The following is a 20,970-nucleotide window of genomic DNA, read 5'->3' on the forward strand; positions in this document are numbered from 1 at the left end:
GACTCACACAACTTAAATGTTTGTTCTTGCAAGAACGTCTGCTATTTGTTATAGCAGATATCAAGTTTTGGGAAAATTTCACAAGTTGTTATGGCAACTGGAAGAGTTAAGATAGTAAGGGATTCCTATGTATTTTATTTCAGAGGTTTCTAAGTGAATTCTGAAACAAAGGTGAAAGGCATTTTGGATGAAGTTAATTTGACCTTCCCCAAATTCAAACAACTATTTGCAACCCATATCCATATAAGAAGGAAAAATAAAACCCAAATGGTCTATTTTCAGTTCAGCCACTGAGAAGCTTGTCAGCAACTGGCTGGTGAGTAACTAGATGACCTGGATGATCTCTTCCAATCCTAAGAATTTTCAATACACTGACCTTTGATAATCCATATAATCTGATATCTTTCAAGTGTAAGGATGGATTAGACTATAAAAAGCTCTGACATTTTTCCATTTACTTCTTTAGTAGCCAAGACAGCATAAAAAAGCATGCTGTCATATATTAACCCCAATGTCTTACCCCCCCCAAATTAGGAAAATAATATAGAAATAAAATTTAGGTTTATTCAATAAAAATTTTGCCCACATCTGCCATTCATGTTCTTGCAAATAGAATACATATTATTTAAGATGACTTATTTATGGTAACTGCTCATTTTGCCATGATTATATTTGCTTATTTAATTTGTAACATACTTATATCTTCTTTTTTGCATAGACTATAAACTCTTAGAAATGATGAATTATATAAAATTCTCATTTCTATCTTTTAAGGCACCTATTCCATTACTGAACAGGGAGTCAACCTTAACAGTCCTTGGTTTCTTTGTTTGAAAAAAAACATGTTTTTTTGGACTGCATGATCTCTAATTCTCCATAAATCTAAAATTCAATGATTCCATCAATCATTTTAATCAATTTATTACTTTGTATGATTTTGAAAAGTTTTATAAGATAGAAGTTTTGAATCATGTATTATAGAAAATAATAAAATAAATTTATACTAAGGCTGATCATTTGCCTTATTTCTCAATGACAAAGGTAAACTACTGTTTTATAATCTTTTAACATTTGTTAGAGATGGTCTACATAAATCTGTTAAAGTGATTCACTCTTAGTAATTAAAATATGCCATAGCATCTTGTCTTCTATCCAGAGAAAGGATAATTATTTACAGGTATTAGGTATTTTTTAATGTTTTTAGTACTTTATAAACAACATGCTATAATGCTGATCATTTAATAACTGATGACAAAGAATATCATTGAAAAATCTTCGTAATTCAGCTCATATTATTTCTATCCAAACAAATTCTCTGTAGGAAATAATGCCAAACAACAACACTATAAAATATGATGGGATTCTTTTCAAGCAAGCCTACTCAGGAATGATATTTACGTTTTTGTTTTTTTTTTCTTGCAATTGAATTGCAGAAATTGATTGAATTGTTCTCAGTGCCTGTAGTGCAGCAGCTCAGCAATAATTTGCCAAAGGTCTGCAGTGGCTCTTAAGAAGTCATTTTATTTAACAACAAATGTGTAAACTTGATGTTATTCTATGCATTTCCTGTGGCTTTAAACCATGCCAATAGAGAAAATTGGAAGAGAGGGAAGTTATTAAGAAAAGTAAAACTATATGATGTCCTTTTGTGAGTTAATTATTATGATCTTTTAACCAGTGAGGCTTTTTCATCCTCAAACTATCCAAATAATTGGTCTTAATCTCTACGTTACACTTTTCATACATGTTATTATGCATTATGCCATTCTGCATGATTTAAGGGAAAGAATATATGAATTAAATTCTGTCTCCCCTCCTAAATTCATATGTTGAAGTATTAACCCTCAGTACCTCAGAATGTGAACTTTTTTAGACATAGGGTCTTTAAAGAGGTAATTAAGTTAAAATGAAGTCATTAGGGTGGTTTCTAATCCAATATGATTGGTATCCTTATAAGAAAAGGAAATTTGGACACATACAGGTCTAGATGGAAGACGATGTAAAGACATAGGGAGAATACAGCCATCTGCAAGCCAAGGAGAGGGCCTGGAACAGGTCCTTCCCTTCAGCCCTCAGAAGGAACCAGCCCTGCTGATAACTTTGATCTTGGACTTCTAGCCTCCAGCATTATGAGAAAATCAATTTCTGCTGTTTGAGCCACTCAGTTTGTCGTACTGTGTTACAGCAGCCCTAGCAAATTAATAGAGAAAGTAAAGCAATATTTGTATGATTAAAAAAGTTTTTAGAAACATCCAATAATGGATGAATGACAGAAATCCAGGTGGGACAACCTATCTCTAAAACATAACTGGATATAAAGTGTTGCAAGAAGGATCTCTGGGGTCAAAGCTGAACACCATTCATACAGAGAAACTGTAAGTGAGCAAACAAATAGAACACAAAAAGAATGACATGGCTAAAATAGGGGAGCAAAAATAAAGATAGGACGTAAGTGATTACATTTATTAAGCAAGAGGAGATTATGAAATTGAACTTAAAATAAATAGAAGTTTTACAAGTTCAAATGGGAATATGATTGTACGTGGTTGTAAACATAGCAGGAATGAGGTTGTAGGCATGGCAGTGCAGAGTCCTGTGGGGAGTAATGAGCTGGAAATTTTAGAGAAGAGAAACATTGCAAAAGTTGGTAGAAGGTAGAAAAGTCTGGAGATTTGAAAAGTGCCAAATCATTTATACTTAATTTTGAAAGCAACAGGAAGAACCCAACAATTTGGACCAAATGTTGACCTTTCTAGACCTGACTCTAAGGAAGATAATTCCACTGGCACTTTAGACAGAGCTGGTGTGAAGGGAGTACAGATTGAAAATGAGTCCCAGGATTCCTGTCTTTGCAAATACTGAACTATGAAAACTTGCCAGTGGGAGAATTTTTCATTTCACTTGCCTTTTTTTCTTAAAATTTGTTGAATGTCAAACATAACGAATACGCCTTAATTTTTTCATGTGTTCATTAGTGTCTTGGACCTCTAGCTAAGGGGGTACATTACATTACTACTGTGTTCCATTTCATTTAGCCTTGTATGGCATTTGGATTCTTTGGATGGAAACTGATGAACATAAAGAGATTGAGGAAGACAGGATGATGGTCTGGATTAGAGTAGTGGTTTTTAGTGCACATGCGAATCTCCTGGAAAGTTTGCCAAGAAGAAATAAAAGAAAAAAGAAAGAAAGAAGAAGCAGATTGCTGGACCGGGCTCCCAGAGTTTCTCTGATTTAGTTGCTTTAGGACAGGGATCTTGAGAACTTGCAGGTAGTGCAGATGCTGGTAGTTCCAGGCAACTGAGTTGGAGAATACTGAGTTGGAGAAACAGAACTAAGAATGGAAAGCAAAGTGGGTGGGAAAGAGCACTTTCTAAGTAATCAGATTGCTTCAGTTTTGTTCATTTGTTTGTATAATGGAGTGTACTGTGGGGTTTAATGGAATCTTCACTCACTATTGGTTCAGGAATATCGTCATTTTCTTCCTGCTTTTCTTGTTAGTGACTCTATATCCTTTCATCTTTCTATCTTCCCTTTATTTTCTCCTTCCTCTTCCTCATGGAAGCTCTTACTTCCATGCTTCTTTCATTTTACCTTCTTTTTCTAGATTTGTAATATTCAAAAGGAAGTCTCAAAAAATAATGTCTGTAAAATAAGAAATTCTATGTAAACTCACTTTTCTTACCCTGTGTTTTGGGAAAGAAATGTACTGTTATTCGTATCTAATTTGAAATTATTAATAATTGTATTAGTAAGCATGGATCAACTTCCTTTTTGATGATTACTTTTATTAGCTTAAAAGACGCATACATCTAGATGTGTTTTTAAGAAATTGATATGTAATTAGAAACACTTTATTTCAATCAAGGAAAATTATGCCATCATGTATCAGAATAATAATGCAGATTAAATAACATATTTAACAGTGATTATTATGTACTACTGTGCCTTGTGGATACCTAGTTTGTACTTTTATGAACATATAAGAACATTAGCAGATAGTCCGGTGGTCTAGTAATGTGCATGGTATTTGATTCATGTGATTTTTTTTAAGGAAAGCATTGCAATATTCAGTAGGGGTTTAAAGTAGTATAAATAGCTCTGTACTTCTGGTAAACTTCTGTCCTAAATCACAGAAAAATAAAGTAACATTGTAGATGTTGTCTATTTCATTCATGTTTAAAGTACTCTAATATTTTATAATTTTTCTCTACAATTCAAGACCACCTCTCTTCCAAAAAGTAAGTATTATCTGAAGTTCTGGCAGCATTTGGTGTTGTCAAAATACTTCTGTCACTCTCTTGCTTGTTATATATTACTACCTGACCAACAGATAATAACATTTCTGCGAAACAGTGAGTCCCTTGTAATTCAGTTAAGTTCAATTAGTCATAACATCCCGTATGTTCTTGTAACAGGCAACTAGAAATAGAATCTACAGAAAACTCTATAATTCATGTTTCTTCTGAAAAGAAATTCAAGGCAGCAAGAAATTATAGTCACAAGTATTAAATGCTTAATTCTCAGGCTATGTCTGTCTGTGATATTTATACCTAAGTGCGCTAAAATATTTATCAGTTTGAATTACCTGCATTGTCCGACATTAAACAGTGAGAAAGCTTACTTTATTTTTCTTGTATATATGTCATTATTAATTGAAGACTTAAGTGGGGACATGAGGAGTAGCCAGCTTTCCGTTATTATCTCTAAAACCCAACAAAAAGCCTTAACTGGTAGTTGTGAAAAGATGTCTGATTAAATTGCGAACACCAGTAGTGAACTATTGGCTAACTGGATACATCAGTGTTGAAGCATTTTTCACAAAGGTTGTCTCTATTTCTTTATGGTTGATTTGGGGTTATTCAAATTCAACACATAAAATAACAACTGCAGTTTTGCTATTGATAGTATTTCAAATCAATTCTATTTAATCTACTAATCAATTAATATCTTTGTCTAATATGGAAAAGATCCATGCTGAGATTTAACAGAAAGTTATAATTAAGACCTTTAGTAAAGTGTAATTGTGAACAAGAAATCTAACACCGTGGAGTCATTTGGAAGATTCAGTAATAACTCACTGCCAAATTAAAGTTGGGGCCTTTTAGATGCAACTATTAGCTTCTGGAAAACAAATGGAGGAGAAATAGTTAAGTGTGACCTTTGCCTAAATCAATTCAAACTCATAAGGAAAACCTGGAGATGGTACTGGGGCTTGTCTTGCTCAGAGAACTCCAGTTAATAAACTACTTTCTATGAATTTTATTGTTCTTGCAGTTAAGGACCAGTACAAAGAGAATAGCAAATATTTCTAAATTATAGAGCTAGTATATCAAGATTCTAGCATATGTATCTTTTAATATGATCTCACCAAACTTTTTTCATCAGCCTTTTAGCAAGCTGTTTCATGGGGAATAACATTCTTTACTTAAAACTATTTGTGTTTGAATATCAATCACATCATTATCACCCATAAAGAGAAATGTGAAGACATTGCTTTTAAGCATCCTGCTATGCTGATGAGACAGAAACAGAAGCATGTAACTCACCAGAATGTAAGAGTAATTTCTCAAATTTGGTAGGATATTTGCACTTTGTGGTAGACAGAATAATGCCCCTTGAAAGATGTCCACATTCTATAATCCCCAGATCCTGTATTATGTTACCTTAAATGGGATTTTAGTTTCCTAGGGCTTCCATAAACAATTATCACAAACTGGGGGACTCTGAACAACAGAAATTTGTTCTCTTCCAGGTACGGGGGTCAGAGTCTGGAATCAAGGTGTTAGTGGGGTTGAATCCTTCTGTAGTCTGAGGGAGAGTCCTTCCCCATCCCCTCCCACTCTCTGTGTCTAATACATTTCTGATATTTATAAGGATACTCCTCATTGGAAGTAGAGCCCACCCTAAACCACAATGATCTCATTTTGGGATCTTTAATTACACCTACAAAGATCCTCATTCCAAATAAAGTCCCATTCTGAAGTTCCAGGTAGACAAATCTTTTGGAGGCTACTGTTCAACCCACTGCACATGGCAAAAGAGACGTTGCAGCCATGATTAAGTCTCTTGAGCTGGGTAGATTATCCTGGATTATCTGGATGGGCCCAATGTAATCACAAAGACCCTTTTAAGGAAATGGGTAAGGCAGGAAAGGAGACGTGGCAATGGAAGCAAAAGACAGAAAGGAGAGAGAGATTTGAAGATTTATACTGCTGGCTTTGAAGATGGAGCAATGGGCTAGGAGCCAAGGAATGCAGATGGCCCCTAGAAACCGGAAAAGACAAGGAAACAGTTTCTCCTGCAGCCTCCAAAAGGAACACTGACCTACTGACATCTTGAATTGAGAACTTTTGAACTGCAGAACCCTAAAATAATGAATTTAAGCCTTAAAGTTTGTGATAATTTGTTACAGCAGCAATAGGAAACAAATAACACCCTGTCCCTCAAATTCATATAATCAAGAAATATTTACACTCTACCTTCCTGTAGGAATTTTTATAAATTGTTAAGATTCAGATTTCTAAGCCACATGGATGATATACTTGCAAATGATTACAAATTAGTTTGCTATTGAATTCCAAAATCATCTTTATAAGAATTTATTAGTAATGGAATTTTTTTCTAAATTCATCTTTATTGTCGACACAAAATACAGGATTATGAAAAATCTTGAATGCTCTCTAAGTATAATTTTCACGTGAAGAAATAAACCTGTTTGTATTTTATACTTATTAAAGATACACCTGACAAATTCTTGTTGTCTGTGGATACCAATAACATGTTTCATCAAATTAGGGAGCCTACATAATACTAATAGTTCTATTTAACTCCATGTTGCTCTCTAATGTAATGGTGTTTCACAATTAGAAAAAAAATCCATTATACGTCCACATCTGACAGGTTTTTACTCCACAAAAATTTCAATTTATTTGAGCACTAACATTGTAGCTGGCAACAATTTTGGAAAGTTTATGGTAATGCAAAAAAAGAAAATACCCTTGCAAAATTTACCACAATTGTTTACTTTCTGAAAATGAGCACTAAAACATTTGCATAACATCTGCACTGCTTGGAGGGTTGAAACACTAAAGCAATTAGCTCTGTGTTCTATAAGGCATGTTGCAACTCAAGCAACGTTGAAGTTGAGCTAACTTAATATTTAGTTAGAAAAGAAAGGCACTTTATTTGCCCTTTACTGTTAGTTCTTCTTTAAACTGCCCGATCATGGTTAATGTGTTAAGAATCTTGTTTTCAAGATAATTCCAGGATACATCATTTTAAGAAAAAAATCTCTAAGGGACCTTCATTTAGTCTTTCTAATATGTGTGTGTTTACATCTATTTTATATACTTGAGTAGTACAAATTTTACACAGCAGTTATAGTGTAGTCTATAAAGCTGCATGTTTCCTATAAGAAATTATAAGGAATAATTTATAATAGCAATATGGCAGAATAACTATGTTATTCAAGATTAGATGCACTGACCAATACTTTTCAAATTTTAGATAAATATCAGTACCTACAATTTTATTTTTAGGAAAATATGCTATAACTACGTAATCATGTTGTATTTTGTTTTTGAATAGTCATAAGATTTGACAATAGACTCCTGATTTGCAAATACATTTAAATTGGCAATTTAAATTTTATTATTAAGTCACATTAAATTCTGCATTAAAATCACCATGATTATATGTACTATACCTTAAATCTAGACACATCTTCAATATGTAGCTATGTACATTCCACAGGCAAACTTTAGTAATAAAAAATAAATGAGTGTTAAAAAAGGTCTGCTATATTGGAAAGACACGAGTCATCTCACAGCTGAACAGGGCAACATTCAAACACACCTACAAATGCTAACTAAATATTAATTTGATAAAAGATATTTTAATGCATGGCTATGCCTGCCAGAAAGGAAGGGAAGTGACAGGTATCAGCAATGCAGAGGTCAGTGAGAGCAAGAATGGTGGGTTCTCAAGTTGATGAAAGAGGCAGGTAATCCTGTTTTGGTGGAGAAGGGCAGGTAATGCAGAAGTGATTAGTGGGTTTTAAAACCCAAGCAGGGAAAAAGAAAAGGATGAGGGCTCTAGCTTGCGAGATGGGGAGTTAAAATTGAAACCTCTGCAAAAAGCTGGGTTCCTGAAAGGGCTATAAACCCTACATAGAAAAGACTCACACATCTGTCTACCAGGGGCAAAGTAAGAAAGCTTGACTAAGCCATGTGTCAATGTTCAAAAGCAGTAAGATACAGTAACCTTCCCTCAAGACACTGATAAGCACAGTCCTGGCTCTGTCAGGTTTGAAGTTTGAATTTTCACTCCCTACATGGGCTTGTGGAGGAGGAAACCCAACATCCATAGGTTGGGCCACATTGTGTGGCTGATTATCAAGTGCTTCCTCTGTATCCAGGGACCTTTGGAGGGCATCCACACTGGACACACGTAATCGCACGTTTCTGAGTGCGTCTACATTCCTCTTTCCCCAAATCCCTTGTTATTGGAACCTAATCTTGCTCCAAGTGCCTGAACATCCAGCATTTCACGCTCAGGTCATCTCCCTTTCCAGGCAAAGTGAGTAACTAAACGTGCTAATCAAGGCTGATACTGAGCGGGGGAATCATTCTGTTACTGTCATCTTGAAGCTGGTACCAGCTATGAGACACAGTTTTCTCTAAACCGGGTTCACATATTCCCCACTTCAGTAAACAGGTCACAGGGAAGTCCCCTGGAGATTCCAAGGTTGATTGTAGAAGCAGTTGTCATCCAGCATTGTGGCAGAAGGAGGCAAGCTGAGAGTTCTACTACAACTTTGTTTAGCTTTAAGACTGACTTATCATTGATGCCGTTTAGACCATTTCTAAAGGACCATGGAGTGCTTCTCAGCACAGGCAAATCTGTATCTAAGTAGAGAAAATGAGAAGCAGGTGATGCTGAGCAGGTTTGCTTGTAAAGACACCTAGACTTTTATGATTTGGCATTTAATCACTTGGGTGACTCAGTAGAAAAGCAAGAACGTTTCTCAAAAGTACAGTTCTTTGGAGAAGAAGGTATGGCTTTGTGCCAAAACCCTACATGCAGTTGATAGGGTTCAGATATAAGTGCCTGACCAAATGTGCATACAATACCCTGTCCATGGACACACGCAGCAACCAATCCTATCGACTCAAGGATAAGGCCCAAATGTTAAAGCTGCTGACATTCCAGTATGGATCAGATGGGAACTTTTGCTTTTTTCTTGTTCTGTGTTCAAATTAAAGCACGGCATTTTATTCTACACTTAAATATCATGTGTAATATCCTTAATTTTGGGGTTTGTTTCTTCTAAAATCCAAAAAGGTCTAACAAGAGGTGTGTGCCTTTTAAAGTGGTCGTGGCATATAGCACATCTTTCTCTATGATGTAAAAATAATATCCAGATTATTCCAGACTATTGCAGCCCTCTTCTTTGCACAGAAACTATATTTTCATGAAATGAAAATATAGGCCCAATATTTTCATGGGATTCATTTGTCTCCTCTAATCCTATGATATTTTCTGTTCTCTAGGATCTAGCAATAAATAGAATGATTTGGCTTCATGTTATTTTAGTGATGGGAACAATTCCATTTCTTTTGGACTAAACTATGGACAGAGTCATAGATCGATGCAAGCCTGTGACAGTACAGTGAATGGAGGTGTACTGCTGGGCCTGGCAGGTATAAACCTCAAACAACTTCTAGTGTGTTTTCAATACTTGTCAAGAGGGGCAAACAAACATTCACCAGATCACTGGCTGTATACCAGATGCCAAAGCCTGTTTATTTACTTTGGTGAAAACAGATGGCACCTAGAGCAAAAGCTTCAGCTGGAGTCACCAGTGAATTAAGCTTAGAAAATCCACTGTTGTTTTCTCTCATTCCTCCATCTTCTGCACTTACAAATACTGACAATTAAATGGAAAAGTGGTAAAAACTGTGACTCTGAATTATTTTAGTCCTTATTGTAATAATGAGATCTCTACATAGCCGAGATATGGGAGAAACGTAACTGCCCATCAACAGATGAATGGATAAAGAAGATGTGGTATATATATACGATGGAATACTATTCAGCCATAAAAAAGAAAGAAATTTTGCCATTTGCAACAACATGGATGGACCTGAAGGGTATTATGCTTAATGAAATACATCAGATAGAGAAAGACAAATACTGTATCTTTTCATTTATATGTGGAATCTAAAAAATAAAACAAATGAACAAATATAACAGGAGGAAACAGACTCACAGATACAGAAAACAAACTAGTGGTACCAGAGTGGTCAAGTCTGGTGGGGAGTGGCAAGATACGGGAAGTGGATTAAGAGGTACAAACTACTAGGTATAAAATAAATAAGATACAAGGATGTAATGTACAGCACAGGAAATACTGCCAATATTTTATAATAACTTTATATTGAGTATAATCTTTAAAAAAATATCAAATCACAGTGTTGTATACCTGAAGGTAATATAATAAGTCAACTATACTTTAATTTAAAAAAAATTCAGGGCAATAGTTTTCCAAAGGTGATGCTATAGCTTATGCAAACTGAGTCAGAATTTAATAAAAAACTAGAATATATTTATAACCATTGAAAAAATTGGGTAAGTGAGATAAATCACTTAAATTCTACTGACAAGCCAAACAGGTGGTTTGGACCTTAAAATAACATATAATCATCTTGCAAGCATTTATCCAATGATTATGAATACACACACACACAAATACACACAAGTATCTGCAACTTGCCTTATGAATCTTGTATAACTTTTATCCAAAGACAGTAGGAAAAAGAAAAATTATATTCCAAAGTCAAGAAAAATGTAAGTATAAAAACTGTAAATATTAGAATATTAACAAATATAAGCCAGCAAATCATGTTTGTAAAACCTAATCATATAGGATTTATCCCAGTTAAAATATGTAACAATTATTTGACATTAGGAAATATATATTTTGCTACATTAACAGAATATTATCTTAATCAATGCAAAAATGCATTTAATAAAACTGGACTCTATCCATGATAAATACTCGTGGAAGTATGGAATAGAAAGAAATGTCTTTAACCTGATTTAAAAAATCTGTAGTAAAAATTCTATAATTAAAATACCTATAGTAAACATCGTATTTCACACTGAAATATTAGAAGCACAGCAGCCACTGAACCAAGTTTCTGCCTCACTTCAGAACTCAAGCTTGCCCTGATACACGAACATTCACCATAGTGATAATCCCCATGTTATGTTATTTTAGAACTTGAGGAAATTTAGAGTATGTGTATTTCAGCCTCTTTATTTTACTGTGAGGAAATAGGTCTGAGTGGGCTTAAGTGACTTGTCTAAATTTATTCAACTAGTGATGAGTGGAACCTTGACTAGAAGCCAGTGTTCTGTGAAATGAAAAAAAAAGCCAGCTAAAAACATGCTGGTTTGGGTCAGCACACACACACATACACACACACACAACACACACACACCAACTATAATCAATCTTGTTTATTAATTGTTCACTATTTATTTAACAATGAGTATTAAGCCCAGAATTAACCTTAGTCACTTTTGTCTCAAAATAATAAAAGAGAGATGGAAATGTATTAAAAAAAAGAGAATTTAATAATAAAATGATATAACACCAAACTATGCTAGTAAATGTAATTTATTATATGGGAAAAATGTAAAAAAAATCACTTTTGTTACAGTTCTATATAAAATTTGGGTGGTCTAAAAGGTTATCAGTTTTGCTGACATAAAGCTGAGAAAAATAAAGTGCAAATTTCCTGGAAATCAGAAACTCAAAATATTTCATCGGAAGCCATTTACTACTTTAACCACTTGGCAGAAACGAATATATTACACGCTCAAAACAGCTTGAAGAACGAATAAAAATAAGTTTGAGGTATATCTTTTGTAAGTTATCTCTAAATGAAGGCTGTTGTTTTTCTATTTTCTCAGTTGATTCCGCTGTCTTGCTGGAATGAATATCTAGGGTTGGGAGATTACACAATTTGTTTAAGATGCTAGAAACCTGAAAATTTATGTGAAATCTCCTGAATTGTAGTACACTGAGCAGGTCAAATAAAATCCATCCGCAGGCCTACTATCATACAATTTGTAACCTCTCCTTTAGACTATGAGAGTATTAAATTAGTACTCATGACTTAATGAGCTTCTTATTTATATACTGTATCCTTTGCAAAAATCATACTGGGAACCTGCCTCATTTCTCCTTTCCCTTTATTTTATTTATTTTTTATTCATTCATTTATTTTGGTTTCAAAAGAGGCAACCTACAAATCATGGTTCTTATTAAAGTTTTTTGAGAAATATTGAGATAGACGAAAAGACAAGGGATTGATGTATATGTAAATGGTACAGAAATGGGAGAGAGAGGAAAACTAAATAATTGACGCAAAGCAAAATTGCACTGAACACTTGTTAAAAGTGTAAAGGAAGACTGTATTCAAGACTATTGTAATAACGTCAAGTCTCCTGCTCAAGACTTGTGTAGTAGAAGAGAGACAACTCAATCGGCTGGAGAGGAGGAAGGGCTTTTAATTGCCGGAGTTAGTTTATGGAAAAGCGCTAGAGGACCTCAGCGGGGGGTTTGGTCAACGTGAGTAGGTCACCTTTGCTTGTTAATTGTCACGTATTAACAAACTTGGGCTGCTGCCCCCCAAAGGAGACTGGGAAGGAGGCGTATTATCTTAGCTGACTACATTTCAAAGGGGTAACTCCCAGGTCTTTGAGCAAAATGTTTCTGGGTTGGAGAAGATTTCCATCTCAAAGGGGCAGAGGAAGAATTTACAATCACAAGTGTTCTAAAGGAAATTTTCTAAGGGAGGTCAGGGGCCTATCCTCAGGAAGAAACCTGTCTGAAAGTTAGTTAAGATAAAGGAACCGTTAAGCCCATCTTGATCACTGATAACCACGATGGAAGTGGAGATTATGATTGTCTTTGTGGAGTATATTAGGTGCTTTAAATTTCCAAGGCAACTAATTTGAACAATAGGGAGATATGAATGGATGAGAACATGTTCTGGTTTACTGAAAAAGAGCCTGACTAATTTCACCAATTAATACACCAGACTAATTCTTGTTTGTGGGATCTTTGCTAGGGAAGAAGGGTCTTAAAATGCAAGCTGAGGGTTAGGGTAGGGACTAGGGGGCCAACAGAGGAAAAGGAAGAAACAGATTTTTTTTTAGTTTAATTTGTACTTACACTATTAGTGAGACTCACATGGCTTCTAATCAGAGAATGTTTCAGATATATATACATAAATATTTATTTTATGTATTTATTTTTTACTTGAGAGTTAATCATTTAACTAGGTTGAAGGTTTTCCACAGAAAGTTTCAACTGACTCCACTGAAACTAAATTGGGCCCCATCCTCCCAGGGGGCACAGCATGAAATGCGATACAGATCCAGTCCTCCACATGGTTTTTAACATTAGATGAGATACCATAAAAAACTGACCCCTATTTTCTAGGTTTTGTACTTATTAAACCCAAAAAGCCATAGCTCAATAAAATGATACAACTCTTATTCACCTTGATTACCCAAGAACAGGTTTTCCCGCTCTCCTAAAGCAGAGCATTTCTATGAAGCCTTCTAGAAGCCAAAATGGCATAAAGCAAAGAAGCAATTACCTAAGGACATATCTCGCTAGGAGGCACAAAATAAATCAAGATACAGCACAGATGCTCACAGATGCAGTTCGAAGCTATGGTGGCTCGATGCTAAGATGCTAAGTGTAGTTCCCTGGGAAGGAGATGGCAGGTGCCACTCTCATGGTTTGGGGTGCATGCTGCCTATACATCAGCTGCTACAAGACGAACCCTGAATGCTAGTTTCACTTTTCACCATTTTTTGTAAAAACAAAAATCCTCTTCGGATTTCTTTTGATTATCAAAAACAGGTACTAATGTGCTAATGTAGGTCTTTTGTGACAGTGAAGTGGTGTACAGCGAACTTTTGAAAAGCAGAGAATACCCATACATAAATTCCTCCCATGAGTGTTGGGGACTTTTTTGTAACAGCATTAACTTTTTACAACACCAGGGAATTATGCATTGCACAGCACAAATGATGTATTAAACCCTGGTGGATTAGGAGCACTGATGCACTTTTAAAAAGTGCCATATTGTTCTACTGGATAAACTGGGCATTGGGAGGATGGAGATGTAAAATTCAGCACTGATTTCAGCTTCTATGTACAACTGGACAACCAGAAGAATATATTTTCAAAATTCAAATGGAACTTACTGTGGCATGCCAAATCATTTTAGTAACTGTATTTACTTTGTATAGTATGCTGCCACATCTTTTGAATAGTGGTCCTTTCCTAAAATTCACAAGGTCTTGGGTAAATTATTGCTTTTAAGCAATTTAACTTTTTCTTTTAGCTACTGCTAAATATGCAATAAAAACTGCATATAGCTTCATTTGATATAGAATAGAATTTTAGTGTCATTAAAAAATACAAAGGATTTAGTGACTATAGCTTTTAAAAGAACCTCAATAAAATATCTTTTTTTCTCAGTGTATATTTCAATGAAACCACTAAAATTAGACTCAAAAGACTAGCCCTCGGGCTTCCCTGGTGGCGCAGTTGTTGAGAGTCCGCCTGCCGATGCAGGGGACACAGATTTGTGCCCCGGTCCGGGAAGATCCCACATGCCGCGGAGCGGCTGGGCCCGTGAGCCATGGCCGCTGAGCCTGCGCATCCGGAGCCTGTGCTCTGCAACGGGAGAGGCCACAGCAGTGAGAGGCCCGCGTACTGAAAAAAAAAAAAAAAAAAAAAGACTAGCCCTTACTGCTTCTAATTAATCTTAAAAGAATAAGTTATAAATTTGTAATGTAACGTGATGAAAACACATGAGACATTCATACTTTAGCATATGTGAATCTGAAGAAGTCTTGAAAATTGCTAGTACCACTTTCCTTAGAAATAAATGGATGTGATTTGCATTTCCCTGATGGTTAATGATGTACCTGTTAGCCATCTGTATGTCTTCTTTGGGAAAAATATCTATTTAGATCTTCTGCCAATTTTTATTTGAATTGTTTGTGATTGTTTTGCTATTGATTTGTATGAGTTCTTTATGTATTTTGGATATTAGCCCCTCCTTAACAGATATATGATTTGAAAATATTTTCTCCCATTCAGTAGGTTGCCTTTGCATTTTGTTAATGGTTTCCTTTGCTGTGCAGAGGAAATGAAAGTGGTTTGATGTCATCCCACTTGTCAATTTTTGCCTTTGTTACTTCTGTTTTTGATGTTGGATTTAAAAAATTATTGCTAAGACCTATGTCAGGAGCTGACCACCTATATTTTCATCCAGGAGTTTTATGGTTTCAGGTCTTATGTGAGGTGTCACCTCACACCTATTAGAATGGCTATTATCAAAAAAAAAAGAAATAACAAGTGTTGGAGAGGATGTGGAGAAAAGGGAGCCCTTGTGCACTGTTGGTGGGAATGTAAATTGCTGCAGCCACTATGGAAAATAGTATGGAGGTTCCTCAGAAAATTAAAAATAGAACTACCATATGATCCAGGTATTCCACTTCTTTGTATTTATCTGAAGGAAGCTTGCAAAGATATATGCACCTCCACGTCCATTGCAGCATTATTTACAATGGTCAACACATGCAAACAATGGAATATTATTCAGCCATAGAAAAGAATAAAATCTTGTCATTTATGACAACATGGGTGGACTAAAGGGCATTATCCTAAGTGAAATGTCAGACAAAGACAAATACCACAAGATCTCTCGCATATGAGAAATCCAAATCTAAAACAAACAAAACAAACAAACAAAAAAAAAACAAATCATGTAGGACTGTAGTATCTGCTACTGAGAAAAAAATCTGTGTATAGGTGGACCCCCACAGGTCAAAATTGTGTTGTTCAAGGGCCGACTGTCATCTCATAATCTAAATGTTAATAATGTTATCCAAAAAGATCTACTTATCAAAATTATATTGATATTTTTATTATAAAACTCATATTTATTCTTAAGCAAAAGTTCATCAATGTTTTTCATTGGGTTAGAATGATTGCTAATTTCAGATTATAACCGCTCATTTTTGTTCAGTAATATACAACCCAAATGCTGTATAGAAAATTGTAAGGATAAACAGAGTAATAAGCAATATTAAAAATAATATCAAAGAATATTAAGATAAAGACATTTTAAAAAATCAGCCTAAATTATGATTTACAGGCACATTAGATTATATTTTTAAAATTGGTTTAAAAAATTATGGAGACATAATGTAAAGCATGGTGACTATAGTTAATAGCACCAAATTGCATATTTGGAAGTTGTTAGAAGAGTAGATTTTGCTTTTCCTGTGGGAGCTGCCGGGTTGAGGGGAACGTGGCCTTCTCCTCTCCCGCCATGGTGTGTGCTCGTCCACTGATATCAGTGTACTCTGAAAAGGGGGAGTCAGCTGGCAAAAATGTCACTTTGCCTGCTGTGTTCAAGGCTCCCATTCGACCAGATATTGTGAACTTTGTTCACATCAACTTGCGCAAAAACAACAGACAGCCCTATGCTGTCAGTGAATTAGCAGGTTATCAAACCAGTGCTGAGTCTTGGGGTACTGGCAGGCCTGTGGTTCGAATTCCCAGGGTTTGAGGTGGCGGCACTCACTGTTCTGGCCAGGGTGCTTTGGGAAATATGTGTCTTGGGGGCCGTATATTTGCGCCAACCAAGACCTGGCGACATTGGCACCGCAGACTGAATACAATGCAGAAGCGATATGCCATCTGCTCTGCGTTGGCTGCCTCATCTTTACCAGCGCTGGCCATGTCTAAAGGTCATCGTACAGAGGAAGTTCCTGAACCTCCTTTGGTAGTTGAAGATAAAGTTGAAGGCTACAAGAAGACCAAGGAGGCCGTTTTGCTTCAGAAGAACCTTAAGGCCAGGAATGATATCCAAAGAGGTCTACAGTTCGCAGCAAATGAGAGCTGGCAAAGGCAAAGTGAGACACCGTCGCCATATCCAGCGCAGGGGACCCTGCATCGTCTATAACGAGGACAACGGTATCATCAAGGCCTTCAGAAACATCCCTGGAACTACTCTGCTTAATATAAGCAAACTGAACATTTTGAAACTTGCTCCTGGGGGGCATGTGCGACGCTCCTGCATTTGGACTGAAAGTGCTTTTCCGCAAGTTAGAGGAGCTGCATGGCACTTGGCGTAAAGCTGCTCCCCTCAAGAGTAACTACAACCTCCCCACGCACAAGATGCTCAATACAGACCTTAGCAGAATCTTGAAAAGCCCAGAGATCCAAAGAGTCCTGCAAGCACCACGCAAGAAGATTCATTGCAGAGTCCTGAAGAAGAATCCACTGAAAAACCTGAGAATCATGTTGAAGCTAAACCCATATGCAAAGACCATGCACCGGAACACCATTCTTCGCCAGGCCAAGAACCACAAAATCCGGATGGATAGGGCAGCAGCAGCACTAGAAGCCAAATCGGATGAGAAGGGGATTCCAGGCAAGGAGCCTGTGGTGGGAAAGAAAGGAAAGAAGGCTGTTTGCGTTAAGAAGCTGAAGAAGCGAAAGAAAGCTTTGGTGGGAAAGATGTCCCCAGTGACTAAGAAACAAGCAGCTGAAAAGAAGCCCGCTAAAAAGAAGCCTACAGAAAAGAAACCCACCACAGAGGAAAAGAAGGCTGCGGCATAAACTTAAATTTGCTTATTCGGTAAAGGTCAAATCATTTTGGACAGCTAATTTTGAATAAAGACCTGATCAAAGAGAAGTGAGAAACATGAAAAAAAAAAAAAGAGTAAGTCTTAAAAGTTCTCACACCAGAAAAACAAATGTTGTAACTGTATGATGACGCATGTCAACTAGACTTATTGTGGTGATCATTGCACCATGTATACAAATAGCAAATCATTATTTGTACACCTGGAACTAATATAATGTTATAGATCAATTATACCTGAATTAAAAAAAGTGAAAAAAAATTGGTTTAAAAATTGAAGAAAAAACTAACACAAAGCTGAAGTTATTTTAGATGATGTGTTTGTTAAATTTTTAACTGAAAACTTTAAATACATCTTAATTTCAATGTGTTCGTTAAATACTGAATCCTGACAGGTACTATTTTACTGTAAATATTTTTCCTTGGCCAAATATGTGTTTACCAGCTTGTACATCAGGCTCAATTCTATAATAGAGTCTCTTTTCAGATTAAAGAATGCAATGAGCTTTCTTAAGAGACTCAGCTTCTGCAGCCTTGCGGGTTTCACAGTTATAAACAGCTAGTGGTAGAGGGCACTGCTGTTTTAAATAATAGTGTTGTGGGTCACATTTTCAATTCTTTTGTTTGTTTTCTGACCAACAGCCTCACTTCTAAGTGGCCTGATCGAATTTCTTCCAGATTATAAAAATCAATACAGGTTAACATGACTGATGCAAGAAACCAGAATGAAAAAAACTGAAGTTACCATATAAGTCTATAAACTGAGATTTACTTACAAATGTGCTGCCCTAATTCAATGCAGAAGGACTCGACGGATAAGACAGAGCAACACACTCTGCCACTGGATATTAAGTAATCGAGTAAAATGTTATTTCATTAGTCCTTTTACCTATTACTTAATTATGAATAAAGGTGACTTTTAAATTGTAAAAATTGGAAAATTATACATGATTTGTTAATTTAGCTTAACTTTTTTTTTAACATCTTTATTGGAGTATAATTGCTTTACAGTGGTGTGTTAGTTTCTGCTGTATAACAAAGTGAATCAGCTATACATATACATATATCCCCATATCTCCTCCCTTTTGCATCTCCCTTAACTTTTGATCATCCCTTTATTTAAATCTACAGAATTAACTCCCCTTTCATATCATTCCCACCTTTGGACGATCAATATCATAATTTATGTTGTGGAGATAGTAAAACAACTTTTCTCTCTCATTACCTTATATTCTTTTTATTATTTACATTGTATTTTTACATTTTTTTCTCCCAGCTTTATTGAGGCTTAATACTTTATATTACCTGATTACCAGGCTTATTTAGGCCGGTTATGTGGAAGGATTTCGCCTAATCCCAAAGAACAAGGGTGAGGAGTGAGAGAAAATATTATGCACAGACATGTATGCAGAGCTCTTCCTGGAAGCAGAAGGGACTCATGCCTCCCCAGGGAAATACCATCATTCAGCACGTGAACATCAAGACACACACAAAGCAGGTGTTGCGCGGAGCAAATGGAGCGACTTGAGGGATGGACCGCGATAAGGCTGCAGAAACTGAAGAGCACGCCACCCATTTTCCAAAAGAAATCTTCAAACTTCTTAATACATTTTGCCTTAATCACCTTTAACTTCACAGTAAAATACCCTTGGAAAACATATCATTCATCTTTACATGTATTTATAGCTCAAATATGTATTCAGAATTTTCCATTAAGAATAATATACTATTCTTACTTTGCCTGAATTCACACAGGAGTGATTCTCTACAGAACTACACTTCATTTACTTTTTAAGTGTGTAACTCTGGAAATGATTTGAATATAATGAAAATGCTATTAAATACACTTTTGTTGAACAGAGTAATAAACCTCACTCACTTTAATAATCAGAATGTAACCCAGTCATTCATCTTCTTGGAGAACACTGCATGTCTGCTATAAAAGGTAACAGAGCTCTGAGTATGCCATTTCTCCTATTTTAATGTCAAACCAAAGCCAGGAAAGAATTATAAGGTATGACACATACATTGTTTGCTAAAACCAAACTCATAGCACTATATTTATGCCCTGGGTGCAAAAACCCTAAATGGATAGAAGGATAAGAGTGGCTTTATTTTACAACTTTACTGGTAAGAATTGCATAAAAGATATGTAAAAATGGTGGAAATTCTAAGACATCTTGGGGAATTATAAAGAAAAGTACATAAAATTATAGTGTGAGGAAGTTTGAGGAACACGTTTTGTGCTACTGAACGCTGGTAGGACTCTGATTGAAGGGTGGAACTCATTCAGGCCTCCTCAATTACAAAGTAATAGTTACTTTTCTTTTCCTTTTGTTTAAAGCTCCCATATGAATACGCTTGCGGGAAAGCACTATTCCTTTTAGAATACTACTGAGATTTGAAGATTCAATGGTTCAAAGAATGTGGGGTTTAATGCAAAAAAAAAAAAAAGTATCTTTTAAAAAAGAACATGACTTGTCTATTCCACAGTCTAATCTTAATCTCTCCCCAGATAAAGCATATTCCTGTGTAATATTCTCTTAATATGAATACCATCATCTAGAAACATTCTCAATTAGAGTTAAGACTTCCTTAGCATCACATGGACTGATTGCTTTCATTTCAAAAATAATATAGTTAATTGCATTCTTATTTAAAAAAAAAAACCCTAAGTTTCTAAAACAACCTGGTTGCATTCATGTTAGGTACTCCAGTGACCCTTAGTTATTACAAACATATTACGAATTATATGTAATTAGCTGCACTTACCTTCTGCACTGCTGCCCAGACCGGAAACTGCAGGATCAGCTTTGATTCCACTCAGTCTCAAACCCGCACGATTCTCTGTCTTAATTTGCATTCAGAACACCACTGCGTTTGACCTGGATTGTTTGGGAGGATCCATGACTTTAAGCTCTTTATACAGGTCATGCTCGAGGCACAAGACCACAAGACATGGTTTGAATTAAGACCAGGTTTGGGTTTGCTGAACACTGTAAGGCAGTGGCTTTCAACCTTGCCAAAACATTGGAAGCACCTGGGGAACTGTAAAAAAACATGTTGATGCCTGCAGAGATGATGATTTAATTGGTCAGAGAGCATTGCAAAAGTTCCCCAGGTGATTCTACTGTGCAGTCAGGTTTGGGAACTACTTCTCTTAGCTGAGCATTGTCTTGCAGAGAGGAATGTAAGCACGACTGGATTTTGAGAA

The 20,970-nt window shown here is 35.8% G+C and overlaps 1 protein-coding gene and 1 pseudogene across 1 annotated transcript in view; one reads left to right on the plus strand and one right to left on the minus strand.

The window, feature by feature from the left end:
- The window catches only part of CDH7 (cadherin 7), a 188,720-nt gene extending 168,024 nt beyond the window's left edge, over window positions 1-20,696 (minus strand). The window contains exon 1 of the mRNA XM_067698880.1: window positions 20,529-20,696. The gene's annotated coding sequence lies outside the window, so the exon portion shown is untranslated. The remainder of the gene's footprint in view (window positions 1-20,528) is intronic.
- Window positions 16,402-17,792, plus strand: LOC137204089 (large ribosomal subunit protein uL4 pseudogene; annotated as a pseudogene).
- Window positions 20,697-20,970: the final 274 nt, after the last annotated feature.

This window comes from Pseudorca crassidens, chromosome 12 (assembly GCF_039906515.1).
Source record: "Pseudorca crassidens isolate mPseCra1 chromosome 12, mPseCra1.hap1, whole genome shotgun sequence".
Classification (NCBI taxonomy): domain Eukaryota; kingdom Metazoa; phylum Chordata; class Mammalia; order Artiodactyla; family Delphinidae; genus Pseudorca; species Pseudorca crassidens.